The following is a 26406-nucleotide window of genomic DNA, read 5'->3' as shown; positions in this document are numbered from 1 at the left end:
CCTATTAGTCATGTACCGGAGCACATGTACTAGATCTCTGATTATATTACCTTTTAATTAATTTTAAAATTCAACTTTCTGAGAGGTTTCTTGAAATTGTCTTTTAAGTCCTGTATTGCATTCCTTATTATGATTATCATCTTTCATTCTAAAGAGTTTTCTTTATCTTAATCTCTGGTGGATACAACAGACTTCGCTGACATGGCATAATTTCTTATTGTGGTGTAGTAGATGGTTAAGAGATGAACCTTCAGCCAGACCATTTACACTCAAATCTCAACTCTGTCATTTTCTGGTTGAGCAAACTTGGACTAATTACTGAATTTTCTCATCTGTAAAATGGGCTAAACCTTCATCAAAGGATGGCTGTTGTTGTTCAATGATTCAATACAGTTAAAGTGCTTAGAACAGAGCTTGACTCATAGCAAGTGCCTCTATAAGCATTTTTGGTGCTCATTATCTGTCTGAGATTATTAATTATTCAATTACATATTTTTTTCTGGTTTCATTGTTTTTCCTTTCTCTGAGTTCCCTTTGTTACTTCAGTGTTCATTTTAGATATTTGAAGATTTCCTCAAATATCCAGTGATCCTTGGCTCTGTTCATAATTAAGAGTGAGCCACTAAAAAGCTGTGTATGGATGCATCAGGATACTTGAGCCACGGAGTTCACTGTAGGTTTCCCAGATCTTAAAACTGCCTTTTTGTTGGAGGGTGCCAAAAATTTACTGAGTGGCCGGCTTTTTTGTCTAGTGTTTAGTTTATCTGGAGAAGAATTCTGGTCACAATAGAAGGTCTTCACACCTAACAGTTCCACATGTACACTCTCATTAATCCCTTTTCAATCCTATACTTTGCCACAATCATGCATCCTTCAATCTAGACCCCCATTGCTTAGATTTCCTCAAATACTAAATCTTTTCAATTTCAACTTCTTGTTGTGCTTGACTGGGAAAGAAAGCTGGGGAGTCCAACTATTCTCTACTTAGACTGTCAATAAATCTACCTTTTTCAATTTTATACCCAACACTTACCTGGCATCTCACCTCACTGTGAGGCTTTCATGGTGCTCTGTGGTGTGTTAACTCACTTCCTGTTGGTATTCTCTCTCTATAAGGGCCTAGATTCTCGTTAGTTCTCAGTTAGTTACTGAGATTAGCTACTGTGACTCCATCCACTCTCAATTTCCAAAAATTATATTAAAACATTTTTTTTTTCCTGCAGTTGCCTTGCCTCCCATCGCTTTTGCCTTTTCAGTTATGTCATTTTATCCTCTTTAACTATCACTTTAGTGGGGTTCAAGGGAAAAGAGGAGCATAAGGTTAATTTGTCATGTTTATCTAGAATGCAAATGAATTTTTTAATGAGGGGCTTTGTCATCTTTTTCTTGTATGTATAAGGGAGTGTCAAAAAATCAGGTATTGCTGATAACCTTGAATCCTCTTAAATATACCCATTCCAATTACTGGGAGCCACTAGCTCACTCTCAGCTCACTACATTAGGATAAGATGGAATTTGTGGCAATTCATCAAATTGTGTTATTATCTGATATTCAGAGGCCTCAGATTGCGGAGTCCAATGGAGAACAGTCTTTCTTTGAAAAAGCTGTATCACCTGTCCTTTTGTTCCCTGTCAACCTCCAGATAAGTTGGTTTGTCTCTCTGTGCCTCATTTTTATGAACGCTGAAAGAAATAGCTGACATCCTATGACAAGGATGATAGCATTCTCCTACCAACTTCCCTAAGGCTCAGTGATTACTTGGTTTGAAACCAAGAGGTAATAGCAGTTTAAACAAAAGCTTCACCACCCTCAGAAAGTATGTATATTAGTGGAAGAGTGAATTGTTGGATTCCAAAGCCCCGACTTTCAAGATGATGCTTTCTTATACCTTAGTTGGATTCAGCCATATAAAAATTTTGATCCCTCCCTAACTTGTGGGAACCAGACCCTTTGGCTTATAAACAACCATCATCAAATTCAAAGTTACCTCCTAGAATACATGGAAGAATTGAACAACCAAGCTTCAGAGAAGCAGCTGGTTCTCCCAAGCAGCTGTAACTAGGGATTTGAATGCTGCCAGCATATAACCCCTCTCATCTCAGATGTTGTGTATGTCACTATGATTATTTGCTCCACAGAGAGCTGAATATGAGCCACCAATCGCTTATGAGTTTTTGATATTATATTTTTCAGCAACACTGAAGACTGACCTGCTTTTTCAGTGTCAGTCCAAAAACATTCCCCAGAGGGGCTTCACTTTGCTTGACCAGACTTGAATGAAATATCCCCATCTGAGCCAATTGACTAGAGTGGCTGGGTGAGGTCAAGTAAGAATGTCATCTCTCAAGAAGGCCATTTGGATGGGGTAGTTGAGGGGCAGTGGCACATCCTTGGTGCTAGCAAGACAATGCCTCAGATATTCATCACAACCAACATTGAGTTTTGGAGCAAAATTTTCTCTTAGTCAAAATACCGGTAATGTTATGTTCTTTACACACATCAACTTAAAGGGTAACTTTTAGAGGCAAAAGGAATACATTTTTCTACTGTCATTTGCAAACCTTCCTTGGCACTCTGAAATAACCAGCTTCTGACAAGACTGATAGCTCACTTTAAGAACAAAACTCTGACAGCACTTTATTGACTTTGACACTTTCAATAGGAAACCTGTGCAGTATTGATGACCTGAATCATAAGCAGAGAGAATAAAAAATGTTGGAATGAAAGATACTTTAACATAATAGGCCTCAAGATATTGTGGTAGTGAAACGTCCAATCTGGAATTGGAATCACTTTGCAACCTAATAGATAGCCATCAAATAAGGAAGAAAAGTGATCTTTGACAACCTAGCTTAATAAATTTACGTAAATTGAATGGGAATATTGGTATCATTTTGGCTCAGTGTGTACAGTGTATCAGAGCTAGTTTTTGATGTCTTTCAAAAGACTTGACATAAATTTGAATTTAACTTAGAATTGAAACCCTCAATCAGTTTGATTTTTCTAGTCCAATTGTTTAAAAATAGAAGAATGACACTTTACCTTTGAGAGGTTGTTTTAATTAAAATCTCAAGACTGAATTATGCTTCCTCATGATCTGAATACAAGATTGAATTATTTATTTTTATTTCTGCAGGTACAAGACCTGATTTATTGCTGGTAATGGAATTTAATCATAAGTTAGCACTGCCTGATTATAAAAAGTAAGAAAGCATACTTTGGGTTGACAGACGCAGGTTTTAAAACAATGTAGAATAGTCAGAAGTGTCCCCTAGTGTTATGATTTCCTCTACTTTAAAATTTCAGAAATTCTCTGAACCCCACATATACCGTTCCTGATGATTTCAGATAAATTTACTTATGCGTAAAGTGGGATAGGGAGTTTCAGATTTAAGTATATTATTTTGAAATACCTCTTTTGAGATATTCTCTTTAGCATGATGTATTAACAGTCTCTTTAAGAATGCATGCATATTTATGTGGTTTGGGTTATATATTTGTCTAATATAAATGGAGTTAGAGTCATTAAGATCTTAATCATTTCAACTCACATTCAAACCACTGAAGTTTAAAGCATTCAGGGATGAAACAGAATGTGGGTGTGAAAATATAGACTTATGTGGATGTTTCTTCTCCCTTTTCTGCTGCAGCTTTAAGTTAGTGGCTTTATAGCCCCAGGGAGTGGAAGGAGAAATGGAGATGCTATGAACTAAGAGTACTGTATTTTGCCTTCCTGAGTGGGATGTGAGCTGTGTTGAAGCTAAGAGAGTTCAAATAAAGTCACTGTGTAACAGGCTACAGAGGAAGAATTCCAGAGAGAATGGCTTGTGAGAGATAAATAACTTGAACGTCTATATTAAAGAGATACTTATGACTATTTCTCAGAGTCCCTTGCATAGTCAATTGTAATAGGGCAGAAGAAAATAGGCCAAATGAGGCCGAGCATAGAGTAGACCAAGTTAGCAAATACATGAAGATACACCATTGACCTGTGTTGTGAATGTAGGATGCTTATAACCATTTAATAGAGCAAAGGTGGTTTTCAGGATTAAGCTTTAGGAGTGAGTGTTATCAGATATTTGACACAAGTAGGAATGAAAGACAAGATGCCTTGGAACGTTTCCTGTGCTCCAACTTTGTGGAGACAGAAAGGGTGACTGGGGGTATGGAAGATTTGGTGATGACAGTGAACCTCAACAACACATTGGTACTTGATATGGCTTTGAAGGAGGCCAAGAAATACCTTGTTATGGAGATAAATGTCCAAGGTCAGTGAAATAAGTAAGCTGAATTTCAAGAGGAATAAGTTCTCCCTTAAAGATTTTTGCCTTCATTACTGTCTTACTTTATCAAACGCAAGGCACTGCATCATTTTTGGGGGGGGACTATATAATATTTAGAGTTTAACAGATATAGAAGTGATCTGTAAATAACTATGTTCCAATTTCCAAGCATCTCTATCTGATTTAACTCAAAGTTAACAAATGTGGGCTAGAGTGCCCACTGGAGGGCTGGAGTTCAAGGTGGCCCCAAACACTAAAGAAAGTGAAAGTCCACCATTCCAGAGACTCGACGTCCAAAACAACAACATGCTGTGGTGAGGAAGCCACTCCTCCAGGAGAAAAGAGATACCCTGCCTTCACTGTTGGCGATGAGTTCCTGTCTGGATTCAGGAACACTCAGCAGTGTCTCACTATCTTCCTTACCTTCTGATTCTATTCACTTGTTTTTGACTGTGCTGGATGTCCCTCAGTGCCTGCCTGCAGTGAGTATGGGGCAGTCTGTAGCCTTCCTCTGCCAAGTGAACATGGGGTTATTATTAAGACTGATTAATAAGGCTAACTTAACTGAGTGCCACCCTCACTACCTCCAACTGACACCATTCCACCCAATTCAAAAGAGAACAGGGGAAGGAAGAAGAAAAGAAGAGAGGGTTAAAGAAAAAAGAAGAAAGTGGCTTGTATAGTTTACATATGGATGTATAAAGAAACACATTTTAATAAAATATTTGATTTTAGCACACAGAAAACTAGGACAGCCAATCACTTTATTGTAAGACTATGAAGAATATTTACCTTCAGGTGAACAGAACTAGACTGAGGAAAGAATGAGTGATTTATGGAAGCTGGATGCCAAGGAGACCTGCAGGACTTAAGAAAATGAGCAAGATCCTTCATGCCTTGTTCACTGCCAGACCAATGATTTGAAACACAAGGTCCATTAAAACCTGGATTGTCTATTTCTACTTCGGACAACTTGTACCAAAATCTAGGGGTTAATTAACTACGAAACAAAGGCTACATAATTAGAATATGATAACCAAACAATGTAATCCCATAAACCTATTGCAAACCTCACCAGTCCCCTATATCCCCAAACTCTGAAGCCCCACTATTCGTGCTCCCCATCATTCTTTTCCTTCTTTTGTAAGCTTTCCTTCATTTCCACACTCCCCACTTCTACAAAATATAAGATTATCATACATTTGCAATTGTTCATTATTTAATCATTGATGGAAATGTGAAAGTGGCTCAAAAATAGTAAGTGTGCAATTAAGAGATTTGGTTGAAAGAATATCAAGCTATTAAACATGATGAGGATATATCATGAGGTTACCTACATGGCTGTAAGGGAGATAAAGTTTCACAAGACTGAAACAACTGAGTCAAATGAAAGAAATAGGAGGCATGCTTCAGCCACATTTTGCAGAGCCTACCCTAGAATTCAGGGTTATTCAAGATTCAAGGAAGCGTGGGGGGGGCAGGCATTTATTTCATGGGGCTCTCACTGGTGGTTCTTTCATCTCAGTTATGTTTTCTCTGATTTTACTACTTCTGTATAATTACCAGCCTCTCTACCCTACTCATATCTTTACTTTGTGCTGTATTTTCTGCTTACTTTTAATTTGGCTCCTTTATATTCATCTGTTTTAAGTTTGCTTTTGTGTGTGTGTGTTTTAATCCCTTCTTCCCAATAATTTTGTTAAAAATTATAGCTCTTTCTGTATTTCATACTAAAATTCTTGAGGAAGATAACTGATGGGACTAGATAATCATCATGATTACTGTTGGGCAGAAGTGTTCAATGGGCCAGTCTGCAGTGAGGTGCCTACTTGGGTCTAAACAGCTACAGGTGATACTCAGTATTACTCAGGGACTGGGAAGGAATTTTCATGGTTCTTGTCTTGGCAAGGCTAATGCCTCATGGTTTCCCTTGTAAGACTACAATTGGCATCATGGCTGCTGTAACTGATATGTCTACACATGTAGAAGTCAGATTTTGACTAGAAATATGTACAAGTCAAATTTCCTTACAATAAAAATCCTCATATGAATAATCTCTGGCTTAAAAAAAAGAATATAATGCATGGGCCAAATTCTTGTTGTTATTTATTTATTTAAGATTTTATTTATTTATATGAGGGAGAGAGGGACTGAGAGAGAGAGCACAAGTCAGGGCAGAGGCTGAGGGAGAGGGAGAAACAGACTCTTCATTGATCAGGGAGCCTGATGTCAGGCTTGATCCCAGGACTCTGGGATCATGACCTGAGCCAAAGGAAGATGCTTAACTGACTGAGCCACCCAGTACCCCTCAAATTCTTGTTTGATTTAAAAAAAATGTTAATTTGGTTCATAGCAGATTTAATTCCTTCCTTCCTTTCTTTTTTCCTCTTCCCTCCCTCCCTCCCTATATACCCATCTCTCTTCTTTCCTTCTTTCTATCTCCTTGGATTTTTACATAGAATTCAATTTATGTGTATTCTAACATAGTTCTGCATTGCCTGATCATTAATACATACTATTGAGCCTTTTCTTTATCCCTGACGTCACTCACTGTAGCCATAAATTCGCAAAGTAGAACTAACTGGTCTCTATCAAATTTTCTAAACCAAGGCTGCCATAGTTATTGGTTGATAGCTATTAAATGACGGTTTTCTGGAGGGTTATGTCCAATTTTAAAGAATCCAAGGCATGTCAAGAAGATAATTCTCTATTTACCACTTTCTTTGTATATATATAAACATTCTGACACTGCAATTTAACAGTTTTAAAGAAACAAAGGAAAATATTTTAAAACATTTTTAAATGCAGAGTTTTATAAGTTATACATACAGTTGTCTTTCTTTTATTTATCTAACTATATACCACTTACAGACTCTACTTTTTAAAATTGGAGCCAGTTAGACCTGTGTTGAGATTTCAGATGTACCAATTATTCAGTCTGTGTGTTAGGCAACGTATTAGGCTAGCCTTCTATTTCTTCATATGTAAAATCAGGATAAAAATTTTATTCTTACAGAACTATTGTTTTTAAGTTGAAATCAGATTACATATTAAACATGAAAGTGACCTAGCACAGTGTTCTGCTTCATTATAGGAATTTATAAGAAATATTAGGTGTTCTCTCTTTCATCATAACACAACTAATTTTATTTTTGCATACAATTGATGTGGGCTGTACCTCTTTTACAGCTGAGATCATGACCTGAGCCAAAATCAAGAGTCTGTCACTTAACTGACCTAGCCACCCAGCACCCCACTCTTCTTTTTAACCCCTTTATATTCCCACTTCCTGGTTTCCATAGTCAGTGTGATACTCTCAATTCCTTAGCACCTGCGTTTACCAATCCCATCTTTCAGAACTCAACACCTACTCTCAGGAGTCTTGAGTGACTTTGGAGAAAAACCCAAAACCATGCTGACACTTAGTACATTTCTCAAATGGGTCTTCCACTCTGCCTACCGGTGCAACCGTATTTCTCTTGCTGTATTGGTCTTCTTTCTGAAGGACTACTCCACATATTCTCTTCTGTCTTCAAATAACATCCTTTTCCACTATTTTGTCTCATGTAATGTGTTCTTTTTATTTTACTAAGAAAATGGGAACAATTAGAAAGGAACTCTGCATCTTTTCACCACCACACCTGTAAACCTTCCTGTAGCTGAACCCATGTATTCAATGTCATCACGTTCTAGGGAAAACCTGTCACATTACAATCTATGTGAATAGTACCTTCTGGAACACATGCCAACAGCAATCCTTACTTAGTGTTTCCACATTTGCATGCTCTCTTTAATCAGTTTGCATTCTGGCATTTATTCCTCTTATGAGCTCCTCTAAAGACCACCAGTGACTTTTACCTTACTAATCAATTCTATTCTGAGTCTTTATCTTACTTACCCCCTCTATCTAATTTTCCTTGCCTGGCTGTTCTCTCTGCCTCCTTTCCTAAAACCTTCTCCTCTGTCTCAATGCACCAGATGGCTTACATTCATACCCCAGCTCTATTACGTACTAGCCAGATTCTTTGCTGTTCCATGCCTGTTTCCTCATGTTTAACATAAGGATAAAATATTTTTTACGTTAGAGGATTGTTATACGGGTTAAATAAATATAAATATTAAATCATTAAGTTGTACACCTAAACTAATAAATTGTATATGTCAGTAACACTTCAATAATTAAAAAAATCCCTGGCTCAAATTAATTTTTCAGTTAACCCTATATCCATCTGCTGATGCAGTTCTTTATTCAGGTTATTAAAGTTATTTTTAAAAGATATTATGTATTTATTTGACAGAGAGAGACAGTGAGAGAGGGAACACATGCAAGGGGAGTGGGAGAGGGAGAAGCAGGCTTCCCACTAAGTAGGGAGCCCGATGTGGGGCTCGATCCGAGGAACTTGGGATCATGACCTGAGCAGAAGGCAGCCGCTTAATGACTAGGTCACCCAGGTGTTCCTAAAGTTACTTTTTATTGTTAAAAAAAAATGATAGTGTTTGCCTTCATGATGCGATATGCTAAGAAAAGTGATTATATTTGTGTTAAAGGAAAGGTTATGTTTCATGCTCCCTTAAATAAAATATTTCAGTACACTTTCAGTATTGGAAAGGATTAGTGTGGAGGAGGAAAGTTGAGTGGTGTTTAAAAAAAAACAAGTTAATTCAGGTTAAGTCTTTAGAAAAGTGTCTAGTGAATATTAGGATTCAATCAATGTGCTGTTAATTTTTTATTAAATGTTAGTGTGTCCCAGGTTTTATATTTGGCTATTTTCTCTTCTCTACCTACATTGTCTACCTAAGTATGCTCCTTCAGTCTTTTAACTTTAAATCCCACTCATACTAAAGCTTCCCAAATTTTTCATCCTTAGCCATAACCTCCTTTTTGAGGTCCAGATTCACATACTTATTATTTACCTAGAATCTCTGCTGGATGGCTAACAGGTACTGAATTCTCAACACGTCCAAAGCAGAATAGCTTCTCTAGAGACCGTCACACCTGTCCTTCCTACCCACCCTGTTCCTTTCCCAGCCTCTCCAGTCTTAGTTAATGGCATTGTGTTTCACTCAGTTGTTCAGATAAAAGACCCATAAGTTGGGGTGCTGGGTGGCTCAGTGGGTTAAGCCTCTGCCTTTGGCTCAGGTCATGATCTCAGGGTCTTGGGATCAAGCCCCACATCGGGCTCTCTGCTCAGTGGGGAGTCTGCTTCCTCCACCCCCACCCCGCCTACTTGTGATCTCTGTCTGTCAAATAAATAAATAAAATCTTAAAAAAAAAAAAAAAGCCCCGTAAGTTGACTTCAATCTTCCCTTTGATTCTACTTTGCATGTAACGCCTGCATTTGACCAGCTCTCAACACCTCTACTTCTTCCACTTAGGTCCAAACCACCAGCATCTCCTATCCCTCTACAGGCATGTTTCTAACAGCCGCATCCCAAATCCCAAATCCAACAAGGCTCCCATTGTGTCCCAGCATCTTCTATGATGTAATCTGTACTCTTCACTGCATCTCACCCAGGAAAGAGGGCTGTGGATTTTACTTAAGTCCAAAAAACTCATTGATACTACTATGATTTTACTGTTTTCTCTTTTCCTGGAATACTTGTCTCTTGCATCTTCTCATTCAGTTTCTCCTAACTACCTTGTATAAATTTGCCATCTCTCTACCTTTATCCTTTTCTATGGTAATTCATAGCCTACCACTGATTATTTATTTGCTTTAGTAGTTACTGTCTATTTCCCCTACTAGAATATAGGCCACATGATGTCATGGATATTGTATTGATCACAGCTTTTCCAGTGGTTACCACTGATCCTGGCATGGAGCTGGCATTCAGTGAAATTTCCTGAATGAAGAAATGAAAAATCCAATTCTTTCTCTGTCTTCTTGGTAGAGTCTACAGAGTAAGGGGGGAGGTGCTGGGCAGATAAAATTTGTAAAAATTTATAGCTCTAAAATATATATATTTTCACCTCATTCATCTTCAGGAAAGGACTTCATTGCCTCATTGATTTCCTATTACCTATTGAAAATATTTTGATTTCTTGCTTTCTATTCATTTTATTGTATTGCCTAAATATTATTTTTGATGCAGCTTCACCAGTCAGTTTCCAGCTACTCTTATATGAGGACTTTATTGTTTTGAAGACCTTTAGCTTAGTCCCGAGGCTTTTTTAGAAGAATTATGTAGCACACACATGTGGTTCATATGAAGGTATATTTTTTCCTAATGGGGTTACTAGTTTTAATAAATATAAATCTGCAGTGTGATAAGTCTAGCCCTGACTTTTGTTATTTTGTTCCCTGTACTATGATTTTCATCATCAAAAAGCACATTCATTTCTTTCTGTGACCTTCTGTTCTTCATGCTAAATGATTCCTGTTTGTGTAGTACTATTTCATGGTAGCTAATCATACAAAAAAGCAAACTCCCTTATCTGTTATCACTGAACAAACATTACATTTTAAAATTTGATGAGAATATTTCTGGTCTAGTTATGAACAAATCAAAATTCGCCATACATGGTTTTTTTTTTTTTTTTTTTTCTTGGCCCAAACTCCAATGCCAATAAACTAGGAAAAAAAAAAAATCTCAAAAGCACAAGATTTGGAGTTGGCCAAGTTGGGTTCCAATCTAGTTTTGCCTCTTATATCTATAATGAGCAAGTTTTAAATTTCTTTGCATCTCAGCTCTTCTCCACTTGTAAGATGGCCAACATGGTGCAAAGGTTTAGTGTTGTAATCATGATCAGTGATGCATCTAGAACACTGACAGACCTCTAGCTCTTAAGGGTGTATCAGATAACTAACACTGTTGCTTTAATGATAATTCTTAAAGATTTTACTTTATAACCATTAGTTCCATATAAATAGACAGTTTTTAGTCATTAACACTTATTTATTTATTTATTTATTTATTTATTGAGAGAGAGAGAGATGGATGGAGAGGCAGAGGGAGAGAGACAATCTTAAACAGCCCAGCACAGAGCCCAACATGGGGCTTTATCCCAGGACCCTGAGATCATGACCTGAGCTGAAATCAATAGTTAAACATTTAACCGATTGAACCATCTAGGCTCCCTACCCAACACTTTTTTTTTTTAAACACTTCTTTTTTTTAAACTAGCATTTTTTTTTTTTTTTTTAAGCCAAGGTATAATCTGGTTAACTATTTTCCCTCACCCCAGCCATCTTTCTGCCTTTATCCTTTTCTATCATAATTCATAGCCTACCACTGCTTATTTATTTGCTTTAGTAGGCTGGGGGTGGGGGAAAATAGTTAAACAGATTATAACTTGGTTTAAATTGCAATTTATTATTTAAAAAACAAACAGATGAGCAGAAAGGATTATATTTCTGCAGTTTGAAAATGTGACTGCTGTTTTAAAATGATTACTATGGCAACAATGTGGGGACTGAAGCCAGGGAAGCCAGTTGAGGAGGCTGTAGTGGATGTCATGATATACCATCCACATTGCCCCACTGGAACTGGGGTTTCTGCCTGGGTAAAGATCATATCCAATCACTGGTCCCTACATGATGATCAACCCCTTTTTCTCAGTCTGAGACAGCTCAGCTTCAGAGATTCTTGTGGGATAAACTGAGGCCTCTGGTATATCTGCATCATAGTTCAATTTCTGCTTCTGTCCAATCCTGCATCCCTCACTTGCTTTTAGTTGCTGTTCTCAGTGCATTCTATAATAACCATACCACACAGAAATACCTACTTGAGTCTGTTTCCAAGCAACCTGTCCTAAGATGGAAAAGCAAGTACAAAATTTGAAGTAAGAAATGATGAGGGTGTAAACCAAAGGGCTGGTACATGAGCATGTAAATAAGAGTATAATCTCCAGAAATATTCAAGGGGTAGAGTCAGCATAATTTGGTATTTGATTGTGTGTGTGTGTGTGTGTGTGTGTGTGTGTGTGTGTATGTGTGTTAGGTGAGGAGATAGGCAACATGAGACTGGCAAATAGTGAAGGAGAGGATAGAATCTAGGCTAACTTCTTAGTTTATGGTTTAAGCAATATGGCGGTCTTATTTTCTAGGCATATGTGGTGTATGAGCACCCTCCTGGACTGTCTGTCTTTCCCTAGGCTGGCTGGGTGTTAGAATGGTGGAAAAACTGTCTTCTGGTTTATGGAGTATGAAGCTGGCAAAGAAGAAAAACAGTATTTAGGGTCAAAGCCAGAGTGAAATGCAACAGAAGGTCCACCAAAACTAAGAGACGATGCATTTGGAGTGAGGCTAGGAGACTCTGAAGAAAGTCCCTAATACAGTAGAAGATAGATTCATAAGTGGTTTGATTTTCCTGTGGGGAAGGAGCTTTGAAAGTACATGCTCTTAGAACAGGCAAATAGTGGTGTCTTTGACTGAAGAAGAAAACAAAGGTGGAGGAGGTATGGGTGGAGAAGATGAAGAGTTCCTTATTCAAAATGTCAAATTTCATGTTTCTCCCCTTATACCTGTAGGGATCCACAGGTTGAAACTTGGACAAAGTTACTGATTTCCTTTAGAAGAGAGTGTTGTACTTTGGGCTTCTGAAAAGGACATTGTCCATGAAGACACTTTATGTTTCCCATGCCTCTTTCTGTCCTCTCCTGTGCCCACTTCGTTTCTTTAATTCTGTTTGCCCTCACAGGAAGGGTCTGATCTGTGTCTTTGTTTGGTCTTACAATTTCAAGTCTGGAGCACTTCAGGCCAGATAGTAAATGATGCCTCTTGCACTTAGTGTTTGCTGATTCTGAAGGCAAAATGGTGACCAAATGGAATTGTCTGGTCTCTGAAGTCTATACACACAGGGATTGTAGGTGATTCTCTTCTTACTTATGTACAAAGAAATCATCTAGCACAACTATATTTTCCTCTAAACCATTGTCTGGTCCTACATGGGAAAGAGATATTTCTTCTATTAACATGACTTAAACTCTTCTTCCCTTCTGAAATATTAACCCTAGATTGGTGGTACTCAGGAGTGTATGAAACTTTTCTGAGGTTTTTTTTTTTTTTTAATGGTAAAGTACACATAACATAAAATTTACTGGCTCACCATTTTTAAGTGAATGGGTCAGTAATGTGAAGTACATTCCCACTGCTGTTCTCCGCTACTGGATTTTGTTTGTTTTTGTTTTCATTTTTAAATAAGAGTCTGTGTCGGCACTTACTGTGTTTGTGTTTAGCCACTTGGCATAGGCAGCTCCTGATCTAATTGAATTCTCTCTAATTCTCCAGAATGGACTCTTTCTATTCAGTAAGCACTGTATTAGTCTTCCATGGATGCTGTAACAAATTTTCACAAGTTCCATGGTTTAAAACAACACTAATTCCTTATCTTATTGCTTAGAAGGTCAGAAACCTGACATATGTCTCACTGGGCTAAAATCAAGCTATCAGCAGGACTGCATTCTTTTCTGGAGGCTGTAGGAAAAGATCCATGTCCTTGTCCTTTCTAGCAGTGAGAGGCCACTCCCATTCCTCGGCTTGTGTTTCCCTTCCTCCATCTTTAAAGCCAATGTTGAACTTCCCTCTGACCTTGCATTCATCATCACACTTTCTTCAATTTTTCTCCTTGGCTTCCCTTTCTCTTACCCTTTGAAAGATCCTTGTGATTGCAGTAGGCCCTCAGATAATACTCAGATCATCTACAATAATCTTTCTATTTTAAGGTTGGTTTATTAACAACCTTAATTTCCCCTTGGTCACATAATTTGCCACATTCACAGATTCCAAATCTCAGGATGTGGACATCTTTGGGAAACCATTATTCTGCTTACCACTGGCACCAACCTACAACCTGGCAACTAACTTCATCCTCACCTGACAGGGAAGAGGCTTTTTCAGCACTGACCCAATCAACCTCTCCATCCGTACCAGGAAAAATAAAGTCTCAAAAAAAAAAAAAAAAAAAAAAAAAAAAAAGGTATGGGGATTCCAACTATATAGCTTATATGGATAAGACTTTTATTTTCTATAAACCATAAGTGGAATCTACAATTTTTTAAAACTGTGACATTGCTGCTTAGTAATCCTATGACATTGTGTCCAGTTAAAGGATTGAAAACATCAGTTTCTCATTTGCGGAGGAAATGAAATAACTAATGAATAATACTCTACAAAGGACAGGAAGCCCACCTACCATGTTTTCTTCTCTGTAAATGTTTCTAATACTTGAAACATTGCTAACATTTTATGGCTATAATACTGATGGAAAGAATGAACAAGAAAAATATTTTTACCAAAAGTAGCTTATCGTTATACATCGGACATTGTTTTTCACTTTAGCGTTGGAAAACTGGAAGTTCTGGGTCACAAGCTATTTAAAAAGAGATTTTTCTAAGACTATTTACATTATCTTCCAAAAGCCATAGTTTTATAAATTAATTAAAAGGGAGTTTTAATATCTATAAGGGCAGACAACAAGTTGAAATATATGTTAAATCAGGATCCTTCTATCTGACACAAGTTCCAAGCTACCCATTAATGGACTATGTTTGCATTTAAAGATGATACGGTCAACTAGCCATCAGCTGAAAAGTCTGAGCTGATAAAAACTGAACTCCTGTGTCCCTTCTTCCTGTTATTTTGCCAAACTAAAGGTCAGTAAGTCAGACAATACTGCCTGTGAGCCTTTTTGAGCAAGGCAGTGTGAATAATTCAGGAAAGCAATAAGTAAATAAATAAATTGAAAAAACAAATAAGTAAATAAATAGTCTCTTAGACAGAACTTGCCAAAATAATCTGTGCCATATATTGAAAGATTTGTAAATGTGGAAAGAGGATCTCCTAATTTCATTTACTGGTTATTCTCACATATGTCACAAGAAACCAAATCAGGGTATCTATGACATTCTTACCTGGGGCCATTGGGGTCAGCAAAAAGAGTCCTGGAGGTTATACTGAAAAGGGAGTCATCAGCTGTCACTCAGTTTTCTATGAAATGAGTCAGAATTCTACATTTTAACTGACACCGGGCTTAAGAGCTGTTGGATTTGACATGTGGTCACAAGTCTTACAAGGGCAGGCTAATTTGCCTAACTAATTCACACATTATGAAAGGAAGTCAAACAGGTAGAAATAGCCTTTTAGACATTGCTGCTTAAAAACTCCAGTGTGCCTCATTTAAAAAAGTACCTGCTGAGATTCTTTTGTACAGTGATTATTATAATTCAATTTGAAAACACTCTTAAGTTTTTATGAATTTATAAAATGATTTATCAGCCTTGCTCCAGATGTTGCTTTCCAGGCTGTAATTTTTATGAGCCTGTTTTATAGGTCAAAGAGCTGCAAATCAGGGTGACTAGTTACAGCCTCAAGTCTGGAAAGGTGATACCTAATCATTTAGGGGGCAGGAAAGCAATGGGATGACCGTTTGAAAGTTTTGCCCTTTTTTTTTTTTTTTTAAAAGTAAGCCCCAGGCCCAGCATGGAGCCCAGTACAGAGCTTGATCTCAGGACCCTGAGATCAAGACCTGAGCTGACATTACAAGTAGCGTGCTCCACTGATTGACATGCAGGTACCCTGAAAACTTTGCATTTTAATGAATGTATGGGATATAAATATAGGTGAGAACTGGCCTAAGTCACCTAGGAATCTGGAATAGTGCCTTACTAGTATTTCATCTTTTCTTACTTTAAAATAAAATAGACTTAAACCCAGTGAAGGTGGTAAGCAATTGTCTGCAACTGAAGACTTAAAAATTAAAGCTCCACTTCATCTTCTTATTTCCAGCCTGACCCTTGAAGTTGGCTTCCACGTTGAGGCTCTGATGGGGGTGGGTGGAAGTAAGAGGTGAAAGGGGGAAGGTGTCTAAACCGTAGGAACAAAGCCAGTTCACAGATTCAGTTTGAGTTAATCCATTTATTCACTCATTCAGCAAACATTAATAGAGCACTCACAGGCAGCTAGTGGCATGCAGAAATGACTGGGACACTGCCCCTGACCTTCAGTAACAAATGACTCTTTTCCAAGGAGGAAGGAAGAAAGTGGGACCTCAGGGAAGCTCGAGGGAAATGGCATGAAAGAACTGAAGAAATGCAGTAAGGTTTTTCAAAGACTGTCTGGATAACTGTGTTACATTGTAAAGGAAGCAAGATAGGGTTAAATTTAGGCCATGGATTTTAGAGGTAGATAGACCTGGGTTCGAATTCCGCTTCTGGAACTTCTAGTATCTGTGACCTTGTTCATCATCGTATTATGTCTTATAATCCTTTTTTCTTGAACATGATGAAAATACCTAGTAGTTGGGGCACCTGGGTGGCTCAGTGGGTTAAGCCTCTGCCTTCAGCTCAGGTCATGATCTCAGGGTCCTGGGATTGAGCCCTGCTTTGGGGTCTCTGATCAGTGGGGAACCTGCTTCCCCCCCACCACCCCCACCTTCTGCCTGCCTCTCTGCCTCTTGTGATCTCTCTGTGTCAAATAAATAAATAAATAAAATCTTACGAAAAAGAAATAGGAAAAAAAAAAAAAAGAAAGAAAATACCTATAGCATTCCTTTGGGGATCAATAATGTTACTCTCAAAGGCTTCAGATCTTGGCATATAAAGAATGATAACCAAGAGCTTGCTATTATTTTTATTGTTTTTATAAAAAGCTGCTCAGAGGCTTGGACTACATCTTGCATGGGGCAGAGACCTGGAGGCAAGGAGACTTCCCTCATCAGTGTGTGGCAGATCTGCCTACACGAGCTCACAAGGGCCCATTTTGAAATTCTCAGAAATTTTATAAGCCATTTGTTTGTTAAACATAGACATCTTTGAAATCAGCCACGGTGGGGTTATTTACACTGCAAAACTCAGTAAATGCCCCAATCCAGAACTTCCTGGTGACCACTCGATTCATCAACCCGTCATTACCAGTGAATGTCAGTACTAGCAGCCCTATGAGACTCTGGTGGGTGGGAGTGGGGGCATGGAGGTGGAGGGTCGAGTGGGTAGAGAGCCCCTCTACAATTCAGGTTGTTATGTCCTGTCCTAAGGGAACATAACCAGGGTCAATAGTCCTGCCAGAATAAAAAACAAAACAAAACATGGTAACATTGGAATTTTACCCAAGGCTTTGAAAGCATTGTTTAAATGTCATATTTATTGGTACATTCTGGAGCTGAAAATCACAGCCCCAGAACGGCCCAAATGTTTGTTCCTTGATAGCAGCTGTTTTTAGTGTAATTGAAAGAAATAGAACACACATATAGTAATAATATTTAGAAACAGTCCTTCTTTGCTAGCCAAATCCCTGGAGTGACTAACCGCTCAGGATACCTGAGCGGCACTCTGGTCAGTCCCCTCCTGTCTATTTTCTGAACTATCATAGGAGGATCCTCAGTAGTTAGAAAGTATTTAACATCATGTCTGTTTCTTAATTATGGAGAAAGTATTTCTTATGCTTTACTTGATCATTGCTGCTTGAATTAATCTCATTCTTTGTTTCCTGGTTAATAAGAAAGGCATTAACTTCCTTATTTATTCCATTACTAGAAGCCAGTGATGCTATATTTTCTTTTTAAGACTTTATTTTTTAGTAATCTCTACACCTAATACAAGGCTTGAACCCATAGCCTTGAGATCAAGAGTTGAAAGCTCTACTGACTGAGTCTGCCAAGCGCCCCAGTGATGGTGTATTTAAGTTCTCTCAAGTCCAAGCTACTTTTAGACTTTTAAATTTCTCTCTTTAGTCCACATTTATGTAATTTTTAACTATGTAGATTTCCCCCTTATATTCTTCTTTAAATATTTTTTCCTTTATTTCTTGCTTCCATGACCTCTGCAACTAAAAAAGCGTTCTTTGTTTTACGAAGTCCTTTTTTTGGGGACATTGATGTCTACGTATGCAAGTAGTAGAGCCCTGTCTGACAGATCAGCAGCCCACGGATCCCTCCTGCTGTCCACAACCGTCTCTGAAGAGCCATGCCCGTTTCTGAAGGACCTCCATGTACCTCCGAGGTTAGAAGCTAGGTAGTTTATTTATAACTCCTTTATTTAATTGGCCTGTTTAGTTTTGCAGCTTGCGATACTGAAATGCAAACCTTAGTGACCAATGATGTGTGAACTCATCAAAGTCTCTTAATTTTCTCCCTGAATGAACTTGGCACTCGAAAGTTTAGAGTTATTAATGGTTATTCCGTAAAACTGTACTTACTCAGCATAGAAGACCTTTATGGGACAGAGTAGACATACTGTTAACATCTCAGGACTGGGTTACCCACTAGCTGACAGCTGAGTGCCAGTGAAATTGGAGATAAGGTAGAAAATCAAGAAAGAACATTTTTCCAATGCTACAGGGCAAGATCCCTCTAACCTCACCCTAAGATCTGCTGTACAATCCTTTGTAGTATTTAATCTTTCTCGAACTTAGGGAAGAGCCCTAGGAGAAGGGATGAGAATCTTGAAGCAACTGACATCATTTCTGCCATTCAGTGGCGTGGGCACTAAAAACTAAAATTAAGTTTAAATGAAGATAACGGTAATGTTAAATGTGTAGCAACTATATAGCACTTGTAACAACCAATCAGAATAGGTGTTGGCTGAAAAATCCTGGAGGCTGCCTACTGTGCCTGGCATAATCTCTTAACGTTCTGGAACATTCAGATGCCTGGGGTTTTCCCGAGTAGGGTGGTGGCAGTAGAGAGAGATGCACTTGAACTGGTTATGAAGTATTTCAATATGTAACATCTGTTCTGTCAGTGCTAGCGCATAACAGCTCAAGATCAGGTCTGGTTAGAGGAGTAAATAAACAAAGTTCAATTTCTTGCTCATTTAAGTTTCTGAGTTGATTGATATTTGCTGCATGCAAATTGAAGGAATGTTCCCTGCACACAAACTTCTGCTTTCCATCTTTATTCCCCCATTGCTAACATGTGTTTAATTCCCCACCATCACTGACATTTATTTTATTCCTTAAGCAACAACAGCAACACCACACACACACACACACACACACACACACACACACGCATACACACACACAGGCAGAAACGAACTCAGTGATTATGATGGACTTTTCAGATTTCATCTTGATATAATTCAATATTTAAATCATGGAATACATTATTTTCATCTTAAAGAAGCAAAATTATTTGTTATAAGATGTGGTTACAGGTAATACTGATAGGCTTACTCTATGAGATGATTGTTTTAAAAGAGATCAAATAATGGTGATTAAGATAGGAGTTTATGTTTTTCTTGTATGCATGAGATACAGTGTTTCTATTCTACAAAATAGCCAAGGGACCTACGTCCTTTCTATATTGTCATTATGTCTTCTCCTTTGACATTGTCCTTGTCTATGTGCTTGAAGACAGCTTTGAACCATCACATTCATGTTGCAGCTCTCCAGTCAGTAACAGAGGAAGGGGAAACATCTCAGTCCATTCAGGTTGTTATAATAAAATACTGCAGACTAGATAGCTTATAAATAGCAGACATTTATTGCTCAAACTCTGGAGTCTGGAAATTCTAGATCAAGGTGCCAACATGGTTGGGTGAGGGCCCTTTTCTGGGTTGCAGACTTTTTGTTGTATTCTCACATGAATGCCTAGGGCTCTGTGGTGTCTCCAACGGCACTGATTCCGTTCATGAGGGCTCTGCCTTCATGACCTAAGCATCTCCCAAAGACTCTATAGGGGTCTTACACATCTAATATATTAGAATATATTCTAATACCATCACATTGGACATTAGAATTCAACATGTGATTTGGGCTGGAGGGAACATGCATTGAGACCGTAGAAAGAGGTTAGGTAAGACCCAGAGCAAGGCCCGAAGTTGCACACATTCCTTTTGCGCTTCCCTATTGGCTAGAACTCAGTTGTATGGCCGTATGCAGCTATGTGAGAGGCAGAAAAAAAATGTCTTCTTGGCTGGGCAACTCTAAATCCAGTTAAGACTCAAGGGTTTCTAGATCCTGGGGGACATTTCTAGTTTCTGCCACCTTTATGAAAACAAATTTATTATCCTAGCCCATTGTTACTATAAAGGTATGTGATACAATACATTATATTTTGAGGAGGTAGAGTATTTTTTAAGAAGTTGTCTTTTCAGGGTGTCTTCAAGACTATTACTATGGGGGCACCTGGGTGGCTCAGTGGGTTAAGCCTCTGCCTTCGGCTCAGGTCATGATCTCAGGGTCCTGGGATCGAGCCCCACATCGGGATCTCTGCTCATCGGGGAGCCTGCTTCCCTCTCTCTCTCTCTGCCTGCCTCTTTGCCTACTTGTGATCTCTGTCTGTCAAATAAGTAAATAAGATCTTTTAAAAAAAGAGAAAAGAATATTATTCTGTTCATTCTGATCCTTTGTATTTAAGTGGTCTTTTTAAAATATACTATTGAGCCATGGTCCTGTGGTTCCCACAAAATCTCCAAAAATTCAGTCAATGTACGGAAAGACATTTTTGTTGCTATTTCTCAGAGTTAATATTGTATTTTTTTAAATGTAAGTTGCAGTTCCTTCTCATACATCTTTGTGTGGCTTTAATGAGTTATTAATAAATTCCTTCTCTCTCTCTCTTTTTTTTCTATCTCAGATTCCACTCCTAATATGTTCTTTACCTCAGTTTGCATCACCTCTACTTCATGTTTATCTGCTTACATTCATCTTTCTGGGACTTTTCAGTATGACTTGGTGTCTTCCTCCTTATCTTAATTGCCCAAGATATTATCCCATTTCTTCCTTTTTTCTTTAAAACTCTCAGATAGGAGCTTCAGGGTTTAAATAGCAAAGTTTTGTCTTTTGCTCAGCAAGGACACCATTTTCTTCTCAATTGTTTTAAACAGCCTTTGCCTACCCTTATCGACTTGCAAATTTCTCTTAATTGCACCCCCCCACACACTTTGAATTCATTATCCTTATTTATTAGACATTCTCCTGACATTCTGTGGTTTCCTGTTAGTGTTTTGGTTCCTTTTGAGTTCTTGCAGTTAGTTGTATGCAACAGAATTGGGTTCCTGATAAGACTAGGGCTTACATATAAAAATAATACCATCTTGAACAACACTTGCTTTACTTGGAGCGGGGGTGTTTGACAAGGTTGAGGCCGATTTTAAAAGAAGGATCATTTTATTCGATTGCATTTTGTCTGTCTTAGAGCCATACACTTCTCAGTGTGTGTTGTCACAGATTTAAATCATCCAAAAGACGCTGAGACCCCAGTCTGCACTGGTGACAACGAGGCCCCAACTCCTCCTCATTTTCAATACATGCATCTTTTTTTTTCAATCACTATTTTTGGATTTTTATATCATGTGTATATTTCACTAAAGCCTGTCTCAAATCACTACTGGAATTAGGCCAGATATAGAAATCCAGATGAGGTGAATAGGATGGAGAGTCTTTCTCTTTCCATTAACTTCCCTTGTCAGAAACTTCCATCAGTCGTAAACACTTGAGATGTTTAAAACCAGAAACAGTTGCAAATCCTTTCTCCAGCTTACCACCCTGTCTGATTCTGTTTCTCACTGTCTGTGAATTTTGGTGTCTTCCTCTGCATAATACGTTTAAGATTGAATTTTGTGTGGCAGACTCAGATGAAGTTAAGACTTAGGCAACAAAATACACTCTTCTTTATTAGAAAGTATTTCCACCCTGTAGGACTCCAGAGTCAGGGAAGAAGACATGTCAGGTAGCTGAGGAAGTAAGATCATCTGGCAATTCTAAAAGCTAAAGTATATTCCAGAACAATAAAGATGTTACAGACCTGATTTCATCTTGCAGAAATCATGGCACATAGGAAAGGTGTGAGAAATATTATTCAGATGAAGTTTTAGAATATAGGTGAGGTTAGGCGGGGTGAGGTCTGGAGCCGATGACCAAGAAAGAATTCTTCAGACATCTTTGGTGCAAAATGGTGGTTTTAAAGCAGGGACAGGACCTGTGGGCAGAAAGAGCAGCTGCTCTGGGGTTGTGAGGCATGGTCCTTTATATACTGTTGGGAGGGGGTCAGGGATAGCATCAGTCTCTAAGGAATTTTGGAAGCAAGGTTTCCAGGACCTTCAGGGACTAGCTGTTGTTGGGAAAAGATCATTTATTACCATCTAATAAAACCTTAGTCATGAGACCCTTCAGATATATAATGGTGGGCCATATGCTTGGGGATGACTGCCAAAACATATCTTGGGGGGTTTGACAGATAGAGGAAGTTTCCAAAGGAATTTTTGTATGTTAAAGTAGATTTATAAGATCCTGGTTGGGGGTAGGGGGTGGTCAGGCTAGAATTGCCTTTTGCCCTTTGCAAAGTATTAAGGTGGAGGCAGTTGAGTCCCAGAGGAATGTCACTCTGCCTGTTTCAAGGACTTGTCAGTGGGCTCTAGATAGTAAGGAAAGTTAATAACTTTTCTTCTGCCTCTGTTTCCTATATCATTTCTGAGTCTCTCTAAGGGGAAAACATAGCCTGTCCACTTCAGGCAGGGCTTGATGTTGATCTCTGGAAATTTACAGAACACATTATTAAATATCTTTTTTGGGAAGACTTAGAACTGGTGTACAGAACTTCTGGATAGAGGTCACTAACTGATCACAAAGATTTGTTTCCTACCTCTGTTGCCAACTCACACTGAAAGGTCAGAAAAAAGGAAAAAAATGACAAAAAGAACAGGTTCTCTCATGCAGGAGAAACAACCCAAGGGAACATACTGAGAAGGCTCTTTAGAACCTTCTCAGTGTGATTTCCAGATGGATACAAGCTTGAATCAGCAAGGACGTGGACAGGAAGGAAGTAGGCCCGAGGGTAACCTGCAGGGTCATTAATTCAAGGACAAACAGGAAAAGGAGAGGAAAACAGCTGGGTCAGTGATCTGTTTTGTGTATACAAAAGGAATGGCTATGATATTGATAGATGAAGTCTGAGAGAATAGCTCCTTAAAAAAGTGGTTGGGTGTTTGTTGTGTGGGTGTGGTGGGGGGCAAGTTTTGTTAACATAAACAATGGAGCCAAACAGAGGAGATGACACTTGGTAACTTCAGATATCCGCTACGCATAGAGAAGAGGAAAAAAGAATATAAGAAAGTCAGCTACACACAGGAGTAAAATAACCCGGAATTACTCCATCCCCCAAGTAAAGCCTTCCTTGTGTCCTCTTCAATTATATAATTAAATCCCCTCCAAACCCTCCCCCCAGCATTGGAGGGCTTCTGCACATTCATTTACAAGTGTCAGAGTTAACATCCCATTGAAGGGAGCCTTGCCATCAAAAGTAATTTTTGTAACTCACGAGGAATCCTGAGTATATTATATAATATAATCATATATAAAATATTATTATTTATATTATATAGCATAATCATTATAATATATTATCATATATAAGATATTATAATATATAATATTAATATAAATATATAGGATATTATATAATATAAAATATTGTAAATATAATATCATATGATTATATATGATTATACATTTCCTATTGTATATATTATATAATATAATTACATATACACAAATTGTATATTTTACATAAAATACTTACTTATATATAATATCTATGTTATATATAACATATAAATATAATATATATGTTGGGTCTGCGGCTCCGGGAATGCAGGAGGAACAATAGAAATGACCGCAGGGGCTGCCATCTTCCAGCTGCCTCTCCCTTCCTTAACCCTTGACTCTCCCGCCAAAAGGATGTATGCCCCGGTCATGTCTCCATAGGTAACCTGATGACTATGAAGGAAACAGGAGCATCAGGAGCCCCCTCCATACCCTCTGATCACCAAATATCTTACCATGTATGGATGTGAGCCCATGCCCTGCCTTGGCCCAGGAAAAGACCCCGCTGACTGCCTCCCAACGCTACTTCCCCGACTCCCCTCTCCAGAGTTGCAGAACCTCCCCCAAGGGTGCTCACCTCCTCCTGGCACGACTTTCCTGGCTCCCCTTCTCTTGAGCCCTGAAACTTCGCTGGAGATGCCTTTAATAAATCTTACCTTGCACCTACCTCGCCTGGTGTTGTGTTGACCTCGCCTGCAAAACTTTATAATATATATAATATATAAATACATATATTTATATTTGAGCTGTATTAATTTTTTATATTAAAAATGATCTTGAATCAATCAGGATAGGAAAAGTCCTAATACTGAATATAAACAAATAAACTGAATTAAATATCAGATATATAATATAACCACACAGATGCTCTGCCCTGGTCATGGCACCTGCTTAAGATTCTCTCTTCTCTCTCTCTATTCCCCAAGCCCCTTAGACTTTTTCTCTAAACAAAAGAAAATAAAGAAGAACACAGGATCTTTGGAGAGATAATCATTTCTAGGACTAAAAAAGGGAAAGTACAAGGTGAGTACAGAAGAAGTAAATTGTACAAAAACTGATAGGGACCTATCAAAAGGACATGAGAATAGCTTAAAGGGGGTTCCCATTGGCTAAATCTGGGAAAATGTGACCATAAAAATGAAGAACAGGGTTAAATTTTATACCTATGATACTAAACAAAATTTTAAAATTTACAAATTAAAAAGTTTGTTTTTATAGAATACATTATAAAAGTGAAAGGAATGAATAATAAATAGAGAAAAATCACATTTATAATCACAATAGCAATAATTTTATTCAGGCAAAAGTCATCTCATATGCTAAAATCATGGGCAAAAGGTATAATATTTTCACAGAGTCTCAAATATATCCCTTTAGATTACCTTCTAATTACAGAAGGGAAAAGCTACTTCTATGATATTGTAGACATCTGGAGGATATTGCCTTAACCAAGTGATCAAAGTATCATCAATGAGAAGAGAAACATCCCCAATCCAGTGTATTAATAATTCCTCCCATAAATGTTTAACCTGCATCCAACCATGAGAACAATTCAGACAAATCCATATAGAGTGGCGTTCAGTAAAACAACCACCTGGACTTTTCAAAAAGTATTGGTCCCATGAAAGGCAATAAACTGACCTTGATGGAAGAAAACTAAAGAAACAGGAAAACAAAATGTGGTGTGTGATCTTTGATGGAGCCCTGCATCATTATTGAGACAGTGGAGGTAACCAAATATGGACCATATAATAGATAATATTACAGAGCTAATATTTCCTATTATCACCTAATGGTGATAATTATATTTATTTATGTAGGATAATGTCCTTGTTTTTAGCCGATAACAATCAGAAGCATTTGGCATGAAGGAGAATCCTTTTTGTTGACTGCTAATTCCTAAAAGATTCAGTTTATAATATATATTATATATTAATATGTATATTTAATGTCTATTTTAATATGTATATATGTAAATATACACCCGTATGTGTATATATGTAAACATACGTGGGTATGTTTGTGTGTGTATATATGTGTATAAATAGAAAGTAGAAAGAGACAAAAACAAATGTGATGAAACTTTAAAATGAGTAAATCTGGGTGAAGTGTATAATTGTATTTCTTCCAGTATTCTTGCAACTCTTCTGTGGTTTGAAAATGTTTAAAATAACATTAGGGAAAGGTTTGAAGCTTAACTTTTGGTGTGGGAGGATAGAAAAAAATACCGGCATTTTTCTATGGCAAGTATTGAACTGGGGAGTTTTAGCTTAATTAGTCAAAACAAACACATGATAAATATGAAGGGCAACAGGGATTCTAGTCTTAGGGGTACCACTAGCTGCTTTCCAGTGGTGTATCCAAGGCCAGTTGCTGAAATTCTTTATCTACACAATGGAGATAACTGTCATACTTCCCTGTGACAGAGGCAGCTAGCTGCCTAAACGATACCCATTCTACATTCTCTCTTATTGAAAGAACCGTGAATTCGATGGCACTGGCAGCACACCTAGCGATATAACTTCATTTTATACACGCTTTGTGGTATGGTTATATTTTGGCTCAAGAGATGTAAATGGAGGTTGGTGAATAAGGAGTTTGACATGTGGTCCACCTGACTGACTGGCATATTATCTCTCTCTCTCCCCACCCTCCCCCTCTGCCCCCTGTGTTCCTTTCTCTCCTCTTTCTCCTGCCTAGATGGTGGATGCCATAGTGGAAACTCTGAGCCATCTTGTGAGCATGGGGGTGAACCACATCTGCAGCCGGAAGGAGGTGAAGTCACTGTCAGCAGTGGGGAGCTTCTGCACCAGCTTAGGATCTCCTGCCTGTAGAGTTTCCTGTTACATGTGAAAGCAAG

The sequence above is a fragment of the Mustela lutreola genome, chromosome 6 (assembly GCF_030435805.1).
Source record: "Mustela lutreola isolate mMusLut2 chromosome 6, mMusLut2.pri, whole genome shotgun sequence".
Lineage (NCBI taxonomy): Eukaryota > Metazoa > Chordata > Mammalia > Carnivora > Mustelidae > Mustela > Mustela lutreola.
Note: the sequence above shows the minus strand (reverse complement) of the source record.